Source organism: Aquila chrysaetos, chromosome 5, assembly GCF_900496995.4.
Source record: "Aquila chrysaetos chrysaetos chromosome 5, bAquChr1.4, whole genome shotgun sequence".
Lineage (NCBI taxonomy): Eukaryota > Metazoa > Chordata > Aves > Accipitriformes > Accipitridae > Aquila > Aquila chrysaetos.
The window spans coordinates 62727318-62749201 of NC_044008.1; the positions used below are offsets into that span (position 1 = coordinate 62727318).

Genomic DNA, 21884 nt, shown 5'->3' on the forward strand with positions numbered 1-21884 from the left:
CGTCTTTAATCTGCACTGCTTAGCTTGTTATAAACATAATGATTTCTTATCTAGAAGATTCACTAAAAGTTTGATGGAACTCCTTTTTATCTACAGAATAATACTAAAACTGTATTTTTTAACCAAATACATATAGCAGTAAGGAGACTGAGGACATGCTATGCTGTATCTTAGAAGAACTTCTCAGATCAGGAATTCAAGTGCATGCATGTATGTCTGGATTTCAGAACTGAACTAAAAAGAAACCATTGCTGGTCACCGCAATATCTTCAAATATGATTGTGTTGAATTTGTAATCCTGCTTCTGATGACCCAGACTTGATGACCTGTAGAAGTAACATTCTGTTTGATGCTCTAGGCGTGTTGAATTCTGGCAAGACATTCACAGAAAATAAATACTTGTGAATGTATACGGACAGAAAGTAAGTGTCTGTCTCAAAGAAAAAAGACAAGAGCAAACACCATTCGCTTCCTAATCCAAGCAGTTATTAAACCCCTCTTTTCCCTCTTTCTGCCTGCCTGCCATCAGTGACCATCTACCTCTTGTTGATTGGCATGTATTTCTAGAACAGGTATATGTTATGTCTGAATGAAATACTCAGACAATTGCCAGTCAGCATGAACTGATAGGCATTGTCAGAGATGGAGAAGATGTGTGGAGGGGCCTCCTGGCGCTTCTTGCCTCGGTAGGCCAACACCACCTCCGGGTTGTACACCGGCAGCCACTTGTAGGGGTTGACAGTGACGCAGAAGAGACCCGAGTAGGTCTGCGAGGAAGGGAGACGGCACGTTGGCTTCCACTTAGCCTGGCAGAGCAGTTCCTCCTAGCTACCCAGAGGAGGACTGCTGCTGCTACTTACGTAGATCATCCAGGCTGCATAATGCTCTTTGAGGTTGTACAGCACAGCAGGTTCGTGGAGGTGGGTCATCATGCCATGTCCTTGATTTTATCACACCTGGGAGGGTTCATGGAGAAGATTTGATCTTCCTTCACAGTCAGAGTCTGCCAAAGAACAGAGATGCATGTATGCCAGCTAAGAGCTAAGATTGGGAATCAAATGGTGTCCTTCAGCCTTGTTTTTCACTCACCTCTCCACCTTCAGTCTTGACAGTGACCTTCCCTGAGTCTTTGCTCTGGATTGTTCCTTTCACAAAGGATTCCTTAGGATACACCACAAAGAAGGATGACTTGACATCAAAAGGCTTGTTCTATGCCTCAATTCTTTCCTCTTCTGACTTTCGGAGATACGCAGCTGCCTCTCCAAAGACAGCCATCTCAGCATCTGAAGACATGGCTGCACTTCATTTGGGCTACACCTGTAAAGAACTCTGATGGGCAAAATGTTATTTCATGACAATACTGTCTTTAAGAGGATTAAACCTCTCCCATCAGAGGCTTGCTTTATTATCAGTCTGGTGGCAGCAGCAATTTAAATTATTCCTGCCATGTCATGCCATGGCGTGCTACTCCCTCAGCTATGTTAGCACAAGGGTTTTTTTGATAAACATTAACTGGATCCACCTTTAGAAAATAAAAGAAAAAGATATTTTCCCATCAGCCAGTTATAGGATACAGTTCAGAAAAGGATCTTACTAACAACAGGAACAGTAACTTCAGTTCTAATGGCATGCTTCGGAGTGAAGACAAACTTTTCAGAAGTACCTATCAAAATGAAAGAGTCAGCTGTTCCTCACTCACTAGTCTGGCTTTAAACATCTAAAAGTTGTACAGGCTCCAAAGACCATCCTTTTTTATGTGCCTTCCTGGCAGATACTCTTGTATCTTTGTTGAAAGCCACTCTTCAGGCATTATGAATAATTCACTTTGGCTAGCTTCTCCCTTACACCTCTTCCACTTTAGAAAGACACATACTGAAAGACAAGGTTATGTATATTTTATCTACTTCTTGTAAATCAAGCCGTGATTGCCATTTTAAGAGCTATATTCAGTCATTTCCTGATTTTGAAACCTTGCTAATGGGGAAAAAACTAGTTTCATTGGTGTTCCTCCAAACGCAGTCCCCAGCTCCTACCCAAGCAAAGATACTCGAATGTTATCAAATTCAATAAAGAACACACTAATACTATTCTAACTTTGAAGTGGAGAAAACAGAAAATGCTTTCTTTGTCAAGAACATGGAAACTAAATGAGATGTGATTGAAGAAGCTAAGAAAGATAAACTAAACAAAATCCCTGCTGATACATCCTCACCAGTCTTCCACAGGTGAGGTGTAGGATCCTCTCATTCCTAGCATCTTCAAACTCCTGTAAGTGCTTCACATTATCTCAGTGTGCATTTCTGATCAAGGTGCCTTTTTTGGTCTCCTAAAAAATTGATTTATCAAGAGTTCCTTTTTTTTGCCTTGGTTTGAAGAAGTTTTTGGGGTTTTTTTTTGTTTTTTTTGTTTTTTTTTAATTTGGCATTTTAATTTGGAGGTCCAAGGTGTCTCTACAGTTTCTGATGAAAAAAGGCACCTCCAGGAGTTAACTCCACCTTTTTTGATACAACTTTCTCAAGATGGCCTGCATCATTCTCTGTCAACATCCGCTGTTCTCTATTAATAGACTACAGACAGAATTTAGGTGACAGAGACTTAGAAAAAGGACAAGTTTGATCTTCTGAAAGTGATTTTTTTAAAGTTTAAGCTTACCACCTCAGCACCCTTATATAGCCAGTGGAGAGAAACAGACCCCTGCAGAAGACAATTGATATACCCTCAGACAGGGAATATGGAACACAGATCATTTCTGCAGTTCTGTATAATCTGCCTAGTGTATATGAGTTAGCACTCCAGGAAGTATCAGGCATCAAACCTGGAATCTCTCTTCCAGGAAACATTTATCTTCCAAGGATCTGATCCAGCCTTTCTCTTGTCTTTTAAGACAGGCTGGGTGGTGGAGCACCTATTATATGATAGGCAAGTGAACCTTATCTAAGTACTGGCATCTAGTTTTGATTACCACCTCTTACAAATCCCCCTGAAAGCGAAACAAATCACTTTTGTCCATTTTTCCTATCAAAGATGAATCCTTGTACAGAAAGGAATGCAAAATGTACAGGATAAGAAAGATCTCTGCCTGCAGTCTAGCTGTTAGGGAATCAAGCTACAAAAAAAAAAGCAGTTCCAGTCTTCAGTCAATGTTCCCACAGTTTTTTCTGTATTCAGTGAATGCTGAGTACAGATTTTGTTGCTATTACCTGCTATGTATGCTAAGCTTTTGTGGCTCAGGCATTCTTTATTGGCCAGCAAGATAATTATTAAGATACACCTTGACTTAATCCCCAATGGGATTTAAATGGGAAGCACATGAATGCTCAGAATCTGTGTCCCGATCCAATGTTGGGGAAGGTTTCGATATGATCCCAAGAGCGAGATTAAGACACAAACGAGGTCAAATGCCGTATACCCAAAAGAGCTTTTATTATCAAAAGTATCAAAAGTAGAAAATAGTAGCAATAGGATAGAATGGAAGAAAAGGCAGAAATCAAGCAAGCAGTCAGGATAGAGTTGCAAGGATAGTCACCACCATGGATCCAGTGGTGTCCCATTGGTCCTCAGTCTTCAATTCTTTGGTGGTGGGTGCACACCACGGCTTGTCTCCATGGTCTTTTATAGGGCATATTTCGATGATGTATGCACATACATATTGTTCATGCACTGTTCACACGCTGCAGGTTTCGTCTATCACACGACCTTCGCATGATCAACACCAGAAACCAGTATCTTATCTCAAGGACTACAGTTTCCGTGACAATGGTAGCCTCCACATTCTTACATGCTTGTCGGCTTCAGCCTGTTTCCTCTCCTGAATGCCTCAGTGGCCTAGTAATTGTCCTTATGGACGGAGCAATGTCCTGCTTAGACAGGCCATCTCAGAGACAAAGGGCTTGAGATAAGCAGTCCACAATTCTTGAGATGAATGGCTTGAGAAGTCTCTCACACCTAGCAATCTTTGAGACAAACAGCTCACGATAACAATTCAGTCTCTCACAATCTGGGGCACAAGCACATGGTGTCAGAGGCTGAAGGAGTTAATGTCTCAAACATGGTAGTGAGGCAAGTTCTGCTCTGCAGAACAACGAACCCCGCCTAGCAACGGACTGCAGAAGTCCGCAGGCCGGAGGGTGCGCGGTTCTGATAGGCTGAGCGGGGCAGCTCACCATATATGGCACAAAGGTCAAAGAGCGGCCATACCTGCCGGGAGGGAGAAGTGACTCCCCAAACGACCCCCACGCCCACCGACCCATTTCCCAAAGGTTCTGGAAGCACAAACCACGCATGACACCTAATTAGCCTAATGAGTTTGAGTGCCCGCTCGAAGGTGGGGCAAGGAGGTGATAAAGCACACAAACTGAAGCCCCGCGTGCACACGCCCACTGGAACTGGGCCCCTTGGCGGACTGGACCAACGCTGGACCCAGGACTGGTGAAATCTTTCTCTTCTCTGTCTCTCTCTCTTTTTCTGTAATCCCTACACCTCATCCCTTTAGACATAAACCGCTGACCAAGTCTGGGACTAGGAGTGGATCCAGCCACCCCTGGGCTCCTCTCTGAGAAGGAGTCTAGAAAGCAAGGGGGTCTGCTCTGAACCTCGTGACTCAAGAGGAGGGCTCGCCTTATTGTCTTCCCTGAACTAATCCCCAAATAAGCAAGGCCTGTAGTATTTGTTTGGTGATGTATGGTTAGCACATTACACAATTTACTGATGTAGTTTCCTGCCAGTTCTTGTTGTAAGCATGCCAATTCTCGTTGTGAGCGAATAAAAGTTGAGTTTTGTGAGTTAAAGGATGCCGGTGTCGTTTCACCTTAATCCTGACCTGGGAATCAGCAAACCTGAGTCATCATCCTGAGAAATTGGGACGTGACACATGGCAAAACTGGAGGCATCTCTGGGTCTTTAACATAACTGCAAATACCTTCAAGAGTTGCTGATAGTTCTGTTTTGACTTTTATTCTTAAGGTTTTTGGACAAATATTTTGGAAAAGTTAGGTCTTGAAGGGTTGTTAGGAAGTGTCCCCCCATCCTTCCTAGTCCATTCCTACTCCCTAGGGCAGGAACAGCTCTACCCCAGGAAATAATTAGCTGTATTGCCCAGCCAAAGGCAAAGTCCACCTGCCTAAAGCACCACCCTGAGGTGGGCACTGGGAGCAGGTGAGTAGCAGCAAAGAAGCTGCCAACAACAAACCGGTTTGGTTGGCCACAACATGGAAAACCAGGCTGGCTGCTGCTACGTACAGGAGCATGGCACTGGGGATAAATGTCTTCCCACAGCAACCACCACTGGCTTCCTCAGCTGCTCCTTCTTCCTTGTGGAAGCAGGAGGACTGATTCTTCAAGGCAGTTCTCCCAGTGGAGCAGTGAGATCCAATGTGCCACCCAATGTGAACAGCACCATGCATCCACGACACCCAAGAACGACTGTTTCACATGGAGATGCCACTTAGCTGTACTCTGCCTCTGTGTGAAACAGAAATTCTGGCCTCTCTGAGTCCCCTGCACAGCAAGATCTGCAGTCCTGTCCTTGCACAGACAGGAGTGATCATCCAATGCCCGAAAAAGGCATCAGCTTCAGTGTGTGCAGTATTTCAGTGCCACATTTCCACACTGCAAATGGCCTTGGAGACAGGTTCCCACATATTTACACAGTGGAAAATGGCACTGAAACTTTACATATGTGGAGAAGTTTAGGTGAAAAAACTTATACTTGCAAACCATGTAGCCAATTAGACATATTTTTATTCTGAATCAGCCTACTGATCTGAGACACATATACTGCACTTTTTTAGAACTTTGTTCCCTTTTGACACTCAACCGTAAAATATTGTGACTACCTGAACTTAAATTCACAGCACAAACATTTGGTAGCTGATAGTGGTGATTGGAAATAACTTGTAAGTGACACAATTGCATGAAGAAATATGACTTTTTAATGTTTATCACAGTTTCAGTTTAATGGTGTTTTAGTGCCTTGTAAATGTACATGAAAATAATTTATAAGAAAATGAAGGTTTATGAATTTCAGAAATTGATGTGGAATTTTAAATGCAGTATTAGAATCCCAAAATGATAATACATTTCTCATAACTGGAATTTTCAGAAGGTAAGTCAATTTTAGATTCTCAGCTAAGTCTTTAAGCACTAAATTACAGTAACCAAGAGCAAAGCATTAAATTACTTGCAGTTAAATGAGAGCTCCCTACGTATTCAACAATTAAATTTGAGTTTGGAAGTGAAGAGAGATTTCCAGTTTTGTATGTGGAGTACAGCATGGGCATAGTAGCACAAAGTCCTTAGCAAAGTCATAAAAGTTCCCTCCTTGTGAGGAAATGTGAATGGGTTGCATACATGCCCCTCTGTATGGATGGAGAAAGACCCGTCAGAAGACAGCAGGCTGAACAGAGAAAAAGTGCATGCTGTGAGAGTCTCCTCAAAGCTGGTAATGTGCGCAGGCTAGTGGTCCTGTTAAATCCTCAAGAACTGCCAAACTCACAACACCAAGACCTGCTTCATCTGCCCGAGCCCAACGGCACACACCACCATCAACAACGAGTTGTATAACTGGGATGACATCCAAGAGGTTAGTATAGACTACAGCATTATACATACCACCTGATGAAACCAGGAGCCCCAGAGGGTCTTCTTGAACACGCAGCTAGAAGCCACTGACCTGTCAAGGTTGGCCTCCCAGTTGTTGCTCCTACTGGGGAGCTGCGGGTGAGTGTGTGCATGAATGAGCTGTGAGGAAATACATGAATGTATAGTGTCCAAGGTTGCCTGGCATGAATAGTAACAGCTTGAGTCTAATAACTGTAGCAAATTAATTAATGAAAGGTGTTCAAATAAATATTGGTTGTGATCTGTGTCTTCACTTGACTCAAATCCCTTACCAGCAAATAGGCAATTTGCAACACTAAGAGCACACTGCTTCATGTTTCAAAGCGAACCAGCAGGACTGGTATGTTTTTCAACACCATATATTTTAATACAAAACATGGGATAATGAGGAGATTGAAGTAGACGGACGCCTGTAATCTTGAAAGCAGACAACAGACGACACTTCATTGCTAAAACACACACATACTTATAGTCACATATTCTGCAAAGTCACTGTACACGCGCACAAGCATAAAATATGATTGGTAATATCAACACTGTACACGCGCATAAACATAAGATATAATTGGTTATACTAACTCTGTACACGCGCATAAACATAGGACATAATTGGTTATACCAATTAAAACACGCGAAACTTGTCTCAGTCTAATTGGTCAAGATAAACTGCCGAATTGAGGTTCTTTGTGCCAAGTTCCCTTTATCGTGGAATGCGCACCTGTGTTCTTCTAATTGGCATCTTTCTTTTTTTGTCTTCTTGTTTATTCTGTTCAAGGTCTTCTAAAGGCCTCTGGAATGCTCTTGCGACCGATGTTAGCTAAACATGTGTCCACAATTCCCCCTTTTTTGTTTTTTGTTAATCAACACAGCCTTACTTGATCCATCAATTAATTCCTAAACACATTGCAACACACAAGGCACACAAATTAAAATACAAAAAACCCACTACGAAATAAATCAAAACTATCTTAACCTATGATTTAAGACTACACCAATCTGTCTTGTTCCGCGAACTCAGTCCAGCAGTCGGTAGGTGCCAGCTTTATGTGGGCGTCCCCACAGACCTTGCCATACACCAGCCCAATGCTCTTCGGAAAATCCCGGTATTTGTCAGAGGAACGGATTTCAGCACACGTGGCCAGCGGGTGCCAAAATTCGCCTCGGTTGCAACATGGGGAGTCTATGACGCATGCGCTCGCTGGCCAGGCGTGCTGCACGAGTCATAGCCATCCTGTCTAATTGGTTCATGGGCTCTGTGATGCGGTTGTAATGCACAGAGAATCTTGACCTGTTATGTTGGCCAAGGGGACCTACAAGATCTATGAACACAATTAATTAAACACAGTAAAAGCAACATTGTACCTAATAAAATACACAAGAATAAAAGAAACCCCGATTTTTAACAAAGATACAAACCAACTCCTAAGTCCCCATACCACAGCTAAATGCTCTAAGCCGAAATGACAGCTTTCTTAATTGCGATAAAACTCTTGCAGCTCCTTCTTGCCTCTGCAGTTCTGTTACCTTGTTTATTAATTGCTCCACTGTCCAAGTTCCTCATGTCCGTTGTTTCTCTGGTGGTTCAAAGTCCATTCATACTGCAGCTGTCACATACTCCGGTCCACTCATGTTAACTGCGGCCTACTTATGCTAACTCTAAATAATCAGGCTCAAAGAAATGTTCCCCATTTTCCATGAAATCTCCCACAGGATAAAGTGATAGACTGACTCACATATTTTTACTAATGAATAGAATATACAAATATATTCTTCTGGTGTAACCTGATCAGTTTGGATACTGCCAAGTCAAAGATTTAGGGATAAAAACCCACACTCTGCTTTGGTCTGCAATTAAATATGAGACATCAGCTAGAAGTGTGTTTAAGTCCAGGTCAGGGGAATTATAACTGAATTTTACATAACAGAGACAGAAAATAGCTTGTCAGCAGGAAAGAAATTCTACCTTAGATGGTCTCCTATGGTTGGTCTACAGCACATTACAAAGCACTATGCACTTCAGTGTTCTGTGCACAGAATGACCATCATCAGCTCTGCAAGACTAATACTGGAAGCAGTATAACTACATCAGTGTGCTCTTCTCCACCCAAGTTACTTCATCCTATGAAAGAGCAGGGCTTATTAGCAAAAGTGCAGCATGATACAGATATAGTCATACTGCTTCTAAGATGCTTTATTTTTCTTACATGTCACTGCATTGTAGTCCTTAGACACAGTCTTTGGACGGTGTTTTGGGTTTGTGTGGTGGGGTTTTGGTAGCAGGGGAGGGGGCTGCAGGGGTGGCTCCTGTGAGAAGCTGCTAGAAGCTTCCCTGGCTCCAAGTCGGACCTGCCTCTGGCCAAGGCTGAGCCCATCGGCAACGGTGGTAGCGCCTCTGGGATAGCATATTTAAGAAGGGGAACCTGCAGTGGGGAGGGGAGTGGAATGTGAGAGACACACCTATGCAGAGACCAAGGTCAGTGAAGAGGGAGGGGGAGGATTTGTGCCAGAGTAGGGGATGCCCCTGCAGCCCGTGGTGAAATGGCAGGCTGTCCCCCTGCAGCCCATGGAGGTGAGCGGGGGGAGCAGATGGCCACCTGCAGCCCATGGAGGAGCCCACACGGGAGCAGTCAGATGCCCCTGAAGATCGCCATGACTCCATGGGAAAGCCCATGCTGGAGCAGTCTGTGCCTGAAGGACTGCAGCCCTCAGAAAGGACCCATGCTAGAGCAGTTCATGAAGGACTGCAGCCTGTGGGAAGGACCCACACTGGAGAAGTTCATGGATAACTGTCTCCTGTGGGAGGGACCCCACACTGGAGCAGGGTAAGAGTGAGGAGTCCTCCCCCTGAGGAGGAAGGAGCTGCAGAGAGGCAGAGACAACGTGTGACAAACTGACCCCAACCCCCATTCCCCATCCCCCTGTGCTGCTGGGAGAGAGGAGGTGGAGAAAACCGGGAGTGGAGTTGAGCCTGGGAAGGAGGGAGGGGTGGGGGAAAGGTGTTCTAAGGTTTGGGTTTACTTCTTATTATCCTTGTTTTGATTTGATTGCTAGTAAATTAAATTGATTTTGTTTTTTCCCCAAGTTGAGTCTGTTTTTTTGCCCACGATGATAATTGGTGAGTGGCAAGGAGCTTTTCCTTATATTTTCCTTATATTACTCATCCAACTGGGGTGGTGGGGTGGGGGAGGAGTAAGCAAGCAGCTTCATGGTGCTTTGTTGCAGGCTGGGCTTAAACCATGACAGATGGCAAATGAACTCCCAGTATAATTTCCCTCTCTCCCCCTGCCTCCCTCCAGTAAATATGTATTTCAAAGTAGAACTGCTAGACAAGTCTAAATCCTTTATATGCCCTTATTATACACAAAGAATGAATAAAACAGTGTCTTACCTCTTGTGGGATAGGACGAGTTACTTGCAGGCTGGGTGACTTGCAGGCTGGTAGTATTGTAAAACAGAAAAAGGATTTCCCTTCTTATTGCTGTGCAGAAATTCAGAGTGAAGTTGCAGAATGAATATTTACAGATGCCTTGAAAGCGCATTTAGAATATGACCTGAGAAACAGATCACCTTCTGAAAATGAGGGCCAGGAGGAGCAGGACTGCAGTGTAACAGAGAATGCAAGGCTCTATCCCCTCTTTGCTAGCCAAGACACCCCACACTTACCTTGAAAATTTCTTTAAAGTCAGAGCTGTCTTGTCTCAAGACATTTTATACTCGTCTTCACATGGTACAGATACCCTTTCTTTCTTCAGTCACAGTATTTTTGGCAAACTTTTTTCCTGGTAAAGCATTGTTTGGCAAAGTCAACTAAAGGGAAAACTGTCAGGTGATGTGACCAGATATAACTAGAAATTATTGATATCTCACTGAATGAATAAATCTCCTATAAATAATATGAGAAGGATCTAAAAGAAGGATTTGGACAAATCCAGCAGAGACAATTTGAAAAGACCCACTAGGCTTGGTGAGTTAAACACTGGAAATAACCCAGCGTGCAGGTTTAAGGACACAGAGGCCTTGCTCTTGATGGAGAAAAATCACTGAATCATGTCATCCTGAAAAGATTTAGATCAGAATGTTCTCTGAAAGTGTCTCATACAATTCTCAAAGCAGAGCTAGATCAGGCTGCCTAAGACCCTATATAGGTGAATTTTGGAAATCTCCAAGGAGGAAGTCACCAGAGTCTGGACATGTTTTCCAGTGCTTAAACATTTGTTTGTACTTCTCCTTCTCACAGCAGTCTAAAGTTTATGAAGAAATGTGCTAGATGTTTTAAATAACATATGCCATAAAGGAGCAAGTAATTTTTTGTTAAAACTACTTATCAGCTGCAATAGCAAAACACCTAAAGCAGAAAAGAAGAGATGTGCTACAGTCCAGGCTCCTTCCTGTGACAGTGCTGGTGCTGGGTGCCCGTCAATATCTGAGTCCATGACCACACTGAGTTTCTGAGCTAGAGCCTCACACAGAATACATCAGGTGAATTCCGAGGTAGGTATTTAAATACATACACGAGTGTACACATCCATTTGCACATGTGCACGCACATACACTCAGCCTTCATATTCCTTATAAAAATGGAAGGTGCTGTAGAAATGCTGCTCTGTCCCAGCTGATCAGTTCTTTCTGAAGGAGTGTGCTTAGACCTGTGCCACGTCAGAAGGCAGAGCAGATGGTTAATGACATTCACGATCTCTGACACAAGTTCTACTCCACAAACACAGAGCAAGAATTCCTTCTGACAGCTGTAAACACACCTACACTGAAGTATCACACATCCACAATTCTTATCTGCACACAAGACTCATAAACATCATGTCTGTCTGTCCATGCCAACACATACTTGTTCCAAACCTTACCTCAGGACAGAGTCCAAGGTTTGTGGTACCTTGAGTGCTTAACACCTCCACCAGCTGCATATCTGAAGTCCAGAGGTTAAGATTAAGATACAAGATGCTATAGGCAGTGGAGAGGTGTGGGCACACATTTCCGTCTGTCAACTCTTCTCTCTACAAGCACCTGTGAGACACCTGGGAACAGCATCCCTAAATTGCTGCAGCTAAATCCAACAGAGCTCACCTGTTGGACCTTACACATCAGCAGCTTTAAATCATGCCAGATGTAAATACACTCTTCTCCTCATCATTGGCATTTTGGTTATTAGAAGAGCTCAGTGGATAAAGCTCAGTCAATAACATAGCAGCAAGGTTAGAAAAACGATGCCTGTGATCCAAGGTAATATCCAACATTAGGCACTGACCTGAGCATGAAGACCCTATTCCAAGAAGGGCTCTGGCACTGCAGCACCCACATTTTGGGTGTCTAGGCCCCAGCCTGGAGCCCAAACCCAGAGCTCACTGCTGAGCTCCATGCTCAGGACATGGGAAGGCTGATGGAAACACTCTGCACCTTGCCCAGGAGGAGCCCAGAGCCAGCCAGTGGGAAATGGTGAGCGCAGGGGTGCATCTGAAGTCCTGCCTCTCTGGGGACCAGGCACCAAGGGGTGCTGGCGGGGGCACCTCCCTCCAGCGGGACCCAGAGCGCAACTGTGCTGCCCAGCGTGGGGCCAGCAGACATTGCTCTGAGGGGCTCTTGCAGCTGAGTCCCCGGCGTGCTGGGGTGCCACGTGGTGTCCAGCAGCCCAGTGGCTATCGGTCCCGGCTGAGGAGGGGACAGAAGGGTCTTGGCAGCTCAGAGCCCGGGGTTAAGAATGGGCAGGAAGAAGGAGGGCTGCAGCCAGAGACCAGGAGGCGAGGGCACTGCCTTGAACTGGAGTTCTCTCTATGTATTTTCCCAGTTTATCAAACTGATATTTTTAAATACTCTACATAAGGAAATTTTTTTCACACACTTAACTTCATGAGTGAGCAATACCTATAGTAGTATAATCTTGCTTTTTTCTATACATGTTCAACATGCTGTCTCTGTACATCTCAACCTGACAATTATGGTGCAAAGGCTAGTCACAACTACTAAAAGCACTGTTTTTCTCTATGTCTTTAGTTCATAAATCTCTCAAATTTTCCAGCCTTTTTTTTTTTTTTAAAGATCTGCTATTTTACATCCTTTTACCCATTAAGACTCAGAACAATTGAAAACTAAACACAATTTTCCTCACTGTGAAGAAAATTTCATGACCTACATGACCTACCATACACAAAAATGATTCAAATTAGAAAGTATCAAGGAAGTTGCAAATAATTCACAACCCTTCAAAACTTGCTACGCTTAGAATCAAAAGAATTTGAAGAAACTAATATTTAAACATGATAATCTGAATTTGCACAAAGGCACAGTGTCAAATTTAACTACTTGTTAATCCAAATGCAAGGATAAACATAGTTCTGTCTATGCACTGCTAGGTTAACGTTTAATGACACTGAGCTCAGCTAACAATACAAAGGCTCCTCATAAAAGAAGGTATTTAACTTTGTTTTTTCTAGCAACCAAGTGGTCTATGGCAGAACTGTTCCATCTTTGGTCCGCAACCTTGAATAGAAGGCTCAGAAGAGCTAAAGGCTCTTTCTGGTTTGCTGCAAGAACAACAACAAAAAAGAAGTAGGGAGATCCACCTGCTGTCAAGACTTCATAGAAATCCAGTAACTAGATGGTAGAAAAATTTGTTCTTTAGTAGGATCTTGTTTTGACATTTGTGGTAGTTCTCTGCTTCTGCCCTCAGAGTAATGTTTAACTGACTCTCCTCCACAGAAAGGTTTGCCTCATAGCAGGGATTGCAAAACAGAAAAGATACTGGTATTGAACATAATCTGAGAAATTTGTACAAAATCTTCAGCAACCACCTCATACTGAACTAAAGTGAAGTAAAACAACATAAAAACTAGCTCATTTTAGAAGCCAGGTTTCTAAACCATGTTTAGAAAAAAATAAATGCACTGGCATGACAGTATTAGATAAGCAATGACTCACGGTAGTGTGAAGGATTAAGGATTCTATAACAAATGCAAACAGATGCAGAACCTGTCTTCCCTTTGTGCTATCAATGACAGAGAGTTTCATAAGGTCTTTAATTGACTGGATTTCCATATGTATATAATATAACACACTGAGAAAATTTCCATTTGACATGAAAAATAAATGCCTCTTATCTACTTAGCTTCAATAGGAAAAGACTGTCTTGCTTGCCGGTGTAGACTCAGACATTTGAAGTATAGTAGGTGTCACTGTCTAAAAATTCAACTTCTTGTCTAACTTGGTCTTCTAGACTTGTCTTCTTATGGAAAGAAGTAAGTACCTCTGTAAGTGATAAACCCTCCTCTACGAAAGATGTCACGATCATGGAAAGAAGCGCCTTTTAGAGTGACTTACTTCTTTCCATACGCTACACGTTGATACTCAAAATTAATAGCCTGAACCATGAGAATACCCGTTCTGGGCCAGACCAAATGTCAAGCCAGTCCAGAAGGTGCCTAAAGCATTTTCCTAATGTAGTCCCATAGCATATTACATTTCCTGTTGCCATTTCTATCAGAAGGCCAGAAACCTTGAGATAGTTTAACAATACAAGGACTCATCAGATCTTGTCTGGACTACTTACGTCTTGAGCTTATTTAGCTGTGTTTAGCTGAAGCAACAAATTTCCCAACAGTTTGGAGACAAATGTCTAACTTGTTTCTAGCTTTAGCTTAGTTTGTGCAAAGAAATTATACCTTATATGTTAAAAATCTAAAAAAAACACGTGCTCTTTGGGTAACTAGATTTATGGCCAAAAAAAAAAAAAAAAAAAAAAAAAAGAAATATTAGCAACAGGCTGTTCAATAGCATATAAAAATAATGCCAAGAGCACCCAAGATGGAGCATGAAGAAACCCCACCAGCAACATCATAATCTTCCTGGCAAAGAATTCAGGATGCTGAAGACTCACTTTGTTGGGAAGGACCCTTGACCTTAGCAGACTGGAAAAATGAGATCTCCACATTTTTAAAAAAGGAGCAGATACTATTAAATTTGTGATTTTTCCATTCTGTATCACTAAGCACCACTGGGAGAAACTGGGAAATTTAGGTTGTAGGTATTAGTGACTGGACAAGTAATATGTATTGTATTTTGATCAGACTGTTGAAACACTGATTAGACTAACAAAACATTTTCTTGGATTCATGTGTGTCTCACCACTGACCTCTGGGGATGCACTGGATGTGTAGGTCATGGCATGGTCCATCACATATCCACAGGACAGGGAGTCACAGACCTCAGTACTGCTCTCATTCTCCCAATAGCTCCAGCTATATGGGGAGATTTTTCCTTGCCCATGGCCCAGGCACAGTTGCCCTTGCAGATGGTCACGATGTACTCTGTGTTGTCTGAGGACCAGGAGCTGCTCTCATCTCTTAGGTAGCAAGAAGACTGCAGGGTGGAGGAGATGCTGGACTCTAAGGAGGAAACCTCCAACTTCTGCCCTGAGGTGGGGGCAGCACTTTGCCTTGCTGGCATGAGATATACCCAGGCAAGGGCAAGGGTAGGAGTTCATTGCAAATGTTAAACCCTCAATCAAAGGGTCAAGTGGTAGAGACTGTAACAGATATACCTTTAAATTGTTGTAGCCCATGATTTGCCTTACATGTTATGGAAGTATTATAGCAGGAACCACACAGACCAATGGAGGACTAGCCTCACAAGGAGACATGCAAGTGCAGCAGCGAGCCAACCTGAGCTGGATTTGGTGCCAAATAACTTCAAAAAACACACCGTCTTTCCTGTTCTAAGTGACCACCATAATAGATGGAACCCAAGTCATGGACTATATGAACTCAATGGATATTTTATGGACATTTTACAGGGGTGGCCCATAGACCACCCCTATCATAGGAAATGACATTTATGTATATATCAAAAGGTGGGGAGGGGTGTAGTGGTTAATAAGGATGTATGGGATGGTGTGAAACCAGTGCATGACTTAAATGGTATAGAATAAGGAGTGGAGATGGCACTGCTTTTGGCTGGGGTGGTGATAATGGAAGCTCTGACGAGCGCATCATTTCAATGTTCTGTTTGCATTCACCAGCACTTCATCTAGACAATGCAATGAAGAAAGACCTCATTGTACTAACAGATTCCGTTTTGACAAGCCAGCAATATGATTCTAACATGAAGAAAGCAGAGGCAGTCCCTAGCTGTATCAGCAAGAAATTTTACTTGACACAGTAAACACTGAATAAGCATGATCTTTCATGCTATGACTACAGCCTCCTGTGAACCCCAGAAAGTATTATCCTGCTACATCTGTGCCTATGAATCCATGTTCACTGTCTGAAAGAGACAGTAGTCTGCTGTTGTTAGATGTAGGAAGTGGTCTTGTCTTAATAATCTAGTCAAAATTAACTCTGAATGGAGATTCTGTTTAAAAAATTGGACTAATTTAAGAGAAAATAACTCTCTGAGCTATAGATGAGAGAAATTTAACAAAAGAGTTCAGAATACCATTACCAAAAAGGCAGAGAACAAGGTATTTTACACAAGTTGTATTCCCTTATGGGCTTCAGCAGCTTTGTTGTAAGCCCTACTGGTGTGTCCCTGCTGCTCTTCGCACCCTATGAGCAGGATATATTCAACTGTGAGGAGGTCCAGCTGTGCTGCAGGTCACACCTCATCATCTGAACCCAGTGAGCATCCAAGGCCATGGCTTGGCAGCCATGGGATGCATGCATGGAGCGCCACGCGCAGTGGCTGTGACCGAAGCTGCCTGTGCTAGGCCTGTCTGACCGTGCAAGCAGAGGGGCATCCTTCTTCCCATGGAGCAGAGCCTGCTTTGGCACCAGAGCAGCAGCACACGGGCTCCAAGCTCTCTGTGGCACAGCCTCTTCTCGGTTGATCCCAAGTGGGACTTGTAGCTATTGGTTAGTGGTAATAATAACAACCGTCATTTTCAAAGAAAATACAGTTTCTCAGAAGCTCATGTCACGTGTTTACTGTAGGCAGAAAGTGAGAAGGACTTCCCCTGGAAATGTATGAAATAGCAGTAATTTTGAGTTGGGAGCATACAGGGACATAGGATAAAGTTGCTCCTTTCCCTGCCGCACATGAAGTGTGCAATGACTTCTTAAAATGGACCAAGCCAAAATGGGGGCCCCTCAGGGTCTGACCTGTTATGAGAATGCCTGTTCTATACTGGGCTCAAGAATCCAATAGTAAACACTTCTCTAAGGACCCCAGCCCAGAGAGTTATTTTTACGGATACTAATGTCATTGCTCCTTGGAGTTGGGTTTCAGTAGAAAGAAGCTAGTGTTTCGCTGACATCTTAAGATATGAAGGAGAGCTTTGAGCTCTCTGAGGAGTGACTGAAACATTTGGCTCTACCAGCTGCACAGGGAACATGATCTGAGCCAAATATAAGAACTGAGGCATTTATACATTTGTTTCAGACTTCACAAGTTCATTTTAAAAAATTTTTCTCCCTGCACACATGCACACACAAGTAGTCACTTACAGCTGCATGTACCCACACACCAGTTATGATGTTCTAACATTTTCCTTCGGGGTTGGTCTTACTGTTGCTGTGCAGAGCCTGAAGTCTTCCTGGGAAGAAATCTCTACATGATGTACAGAGTGGCTACTTTTTCCACAAACTTTTCTGAACACAACCGTCACGATCACCCTCTTCTGCCCTGTTTCATCACATCCCCAGCTGCTTTGGTAAGAAAAGTAGTTCTTTGGTACAGGAGACTGAAAACTTCTTTCAGCTGATCAGATAAAAGTACCTGGGAGAGAGATTTCTCCATCACTCACTTTGCCCCAAGATGTGGATTTCCTTCCTCTGCAGCAGGGTTGAGGTGGTAGTATCTAGCTCTCCACACACACTTTGTCTTCTCTTGAATACCACTAAAGAGGTCTCATATGGTGCATCAGTGTTACTTAGGGAAGCAGCAGCATCATATAGTAGGCAAAGAACAGGTACTACTGATAAATGGCTGCAGCAGTTTCTTTGTCTCTCAGTCTTTAATACCAAAGGCCTTACAAGCCCTAACTTAGCAAAACTATGTGGGAAATTTTCCTGAATTTTACAATGCAAGTATCATTTATTAGCATGGTCCATGCTCAGAAGTGCTTTGCTATCCCTCCATTACAGCATCTTGTGAGTGCAGTCGTAGTTTTGGTCACCCATCCCTACAGGAGCATCAGGTGAGGAAGAGCATCCCCTTCTCATTGTCTGTAGCAGGAGCATTATGGATGGTGTGAACAGCTATGCTTGCTGAGTTTCCAGTATTTGTGCACAAAGATGCTGTTTTCTGATCAGGGGAAGCTGGTACTCTCTTTCCTTCAAGAGATACTAAACTCTTCAAAGCTGTGACAGCCAGCATTGTGAAGAACACTGCATATCTCCTTTTACCCTGAGTTATGTGGTCATAATCAAACACCAAGAACTACACACATTGCTTCTGGGCTGTCAGATAAGTCTATCTACACACAATATCAAGGATAACTCTTTCACAGGCCAACAAAGAATGCTTAGTCTGCATTGTAGCAGAAAGATGTACAGTCTGTTATTTACCCAGAAGTGCTCAGTGAGAGTGAGACAGACTTCCCTCCAACATGGAACAAAAAAAACCCCAATTTTCTTCCCAACCCAAGTCTTTTCTTCACACACAAGGTATGGAGAGCAGAATAGCAAACATCCCCAAGCTAGTAACCCTTTACTGCTCTCGTGCCAGCTCTATTCCAGACGTGATCCCTGGGACAGAACACAGTTTTGTGCCATCCCCTTTTCCACACAGTAGTAACCCAGAAGAAGGAAAGAATATCAAAGAGCTACATAATTCTTCAGAGAAAACAGCAGAGAGATAAAAAAGTATTACAAAATATATATAACAGTCAGAGACAACCAATGACATGCAGGCCATCTGATTGGAAGGGGGGAAGCCCTGTCTAGGGCTGCCTTTGGAGTACACAGATTGGCAGGGCTAAAGGCATCAGGTATAAAAATTTGCCATAAGGATGACTTGCCCCTGAAGAAAGATAAGCAGGGGCTGTTCAGACAGGAGACTTTGTTACACTTGTATGTGTATCCAAACAGTTCCTGAGCAGTCAACCCTGCTGCTAACCCATTATTTCTTGCTTCCCAAGTGCTGTGCAGAGCCCACCGTAGAACTGCTTATCCCACCAAGTGCTTCCTAAAGTACTTCGTCTCCATCAACATGCTTGTTAGGAAATGCTGCCTTGAACTATACAGCTAGTTCAAGCCAAAATAATCACCACCACCTGGCCTGTAGTGATAGGACATGGTGTAATGGTTTTAAACTAAAAGGGGGTACATTCAGACTAGATATAAGGAAGAAACTTCTTATGATGAGGATGATGAAGCACTGGAACAGGTTGCCCAGAGATGTGGTAGATGCCCCATCCCTGGAAACATTCAAGGTCAGGTTGGACGGGGCTCTGAGCAACTGATCTAATTGAAGATGTCCCTGCTCATTGCAGGGGGGTTGAACTAGATGACCTTTAAAAGTCCCTTCCAACCCAAACTATTCTATGATTCTGTGATTCTGTAATGCTGATGATTGTCTTGTGCTTTCTCACTTTTTATATTGAGACGGCACTGCAGAGCACTGTGCCTACACTGGGTAGCATTGGACTAAAATGCCACCTCTTTATAGCAATTCTGAGAAATTGTTCGTGAATCACAGGACTGGGCCAAGTCCTGTGGAAAACTGGCTTTTTGTATCCTCAGTTATAACCTGCAAAGTGCCAGAGTTTTCTCAGTGGTGCCCGGTGAAGACATAAGAGGCAATGGGCAAAAATTGAAATACAGGAAATTCCTTTAAACATAAGAAAAGACTTTTTTCTGTGAGGGTGGTCAAACATTGGAGCTGGGTGCCCAGAGAGGTTGTTTAGCCTCCATCCTTGGAAATATTCAAACCCAGCTGGGCAAGGTCTTGAGCAACCTGCTTTAATTCACTCTACTTGAGAAAGGGGGTTGGACTGTATGATTTCCAGAGGTGCTTTCTAATCTCAAGTATTCCAAGATTCTACATGGAATGTAGAATTCTGCATGGAATGTAAAAATGGGCCACAAAACTGGACAAACAGAATTAATACCTAAAAGAACTGGTGTGAAAGTTGAAAGTTCAGAAGGAATATTAATATGAGCAACTCCGATCACCCCTTTTCTCTTCAAAGCAATAAAGGACATAGGCAAAAAATAGCCAAGTTCTCTGCTGCTGTGTCAATAGAATGGAATAGAATAGAATAGAATAGAAGGTACATGATGCTGATCTTGTGTGTTATTGTAGCCAGAACATGCTAATGTCTGTTAGTGTAATTGCCCTTTGAAAATTAACAGTGATCAACCTGATTTTTTTTTTATAAGCCTTCTGACCCTTAGGTCCAGACTCATGAGGAAAATCAAGATAGATTTTCTGTAAATTTGGCTGTGGATGAGAATTTGAATAGAATAGAATAGAGTATTTTTAGAATTATGTCACAATAATTGTCCAAAGGGGACTGTTGTACTTAATTTGTGCAAAGAAATGGAATTCATTCATGATCAGCCAGACATTGCCTCATACTGGCATCTAGGAATTTGTTATTCAGAACACAAAATGCTTGAGCATTTAATGAAGTTTTTGCTTGAGCTGTTTCTGTAATTCAGAATAACTCCTGAATAGAAAAGAGTTCTTCATGACTACATATGTACCTTTTATAAGACAAATGCTCTTTAGATGTCTTCTCCATCTGCACTGATACCTGAGGGAATGGTTTCTAAATGTGTCTGAATTTGGCTTAATAACTCAGACTCTATTCAACAAGAAAACATAAAAAACAGAAGTAGGACAATTGCCTTCCTGAATCCTATCTATTTTGAAGGGTTCTTCTCCCTTCGATTGATTTACTTTCCAACAAGCTTCCTACCTGTCAACACTGACTGGTTAATTAGTGTGTTTAAAATAGCTAAGAAATGCTAAGATCCGTGTCTTACAAACCAGTCAGACTGTGGAGCTTTCCAAACATGCTTGTCATTCACTAGTTATCTAAGACGCCGCCAAAGTATCTTTAGTAGTGGTTATTGCACTTCTTCCAGTCCAGCTAAGGCCAGCTAAAAGGTTAGCTTTATCATAAGAAAACAAGCCTAGAGGAAGAGAGGCATAGGAACACTGAACAAGCAGTGAGTCTCACCCCCTGCTATCATAAGCCTCAACATTACAAATAGAGGAAAACAGCAACTGCCTAAATCCTACTAAATGCAACACTGATTGCCTTCTCTGTAGCACTAGTTAAACTTCTTATTGCCTAAATAAGTGCCAGCTGGAACTGTTCTTAGATGTTCAGTGTTAAGTGTTACATTCATTCAGAAGCAGCCTCAACCTGGGGGGACAGGTGCCTTTTTGCTGCCTAAGTCTTTTGGGATTTAGGTTAGACAGAGGGTTATCTAAAAATCTCTTTCAGTTTCCAGGATGTGTAATCAAACATAGGGTTCAGGAATGTCTAGTGATTACAGCACATGCTAAGATAGTGAAATAGCTGTGCTGTGGGCTCTCATTAGCCTGAGTGACCATCAAATAACATACTGGCAATGCTGTAATCATTAAGATATAGGCCACTTCATGTAGAACAGTATTCAACTTTCAAGATTTGTGGCCCAGAAAAACAGCAGACAAAAGAATACAGTTGGCAGATCTGGGTCTGTTTCCTGCTAAGATGTGAATTCTTAGCAAGATGTTGTGAGGGAGACCTGAAACATAAGGATGCCCAGCAAATTTGCAACTGCAGTACAATTGGCTGATTCTATATTGGCTTGTTTGACAGTTAACTTCAGTCAGTTTGTTTCTGACAAAATCAGGGGTATTAGAGGGTAGAAAAGGGAAACGTGGGATGGGAATGGTGGAAAAAGGAAGAAAGGGAAAGTATTATTCTTTTTTTATATGGACAAGATAGCAGGAAGTACAATGATTTCAAACACAAAAGCAGAGTAGAATGCAACTTCACACATAGTTGCTGTGAAATAGAAAGAGACTGCTCAGAAATGAGGCTGCACAGGAAAGTGGTTACAGATATGTTAGGTAAGTATATTTAGGATGAAATATTGCTCAGGCAAGACTCTTTAGCCAGGAAATAAACTTCAGCTTCTAGACATTATCTAAACAGGCTGGATACATCAGTTTTTGAAGCAAGCTCATGGGCCATAAATCTATGCTTCTAATTGTCATATGAAGTTAGCTAGTCTACAGGTAAAGAGGGGTTCCTAAAACATCCAATCTATCCTCCAGCAGAATGACCTAAAATCCACATGAAAGCCAGGTAAATGTCAGGATGC

General features: G+C 42.7%; 1 pseudogene; it reads right to left on the minus strand.

The window, feature by feature from the left end:
* Window positions 1-563: 563 nt before the first annotated feature.
* On the minus strand, window positions 564-1293 carry LOC115342243 (annotated as a pseudogene).
* Window positions 1294-21884: the final 20591 nt, after the last annotated feature.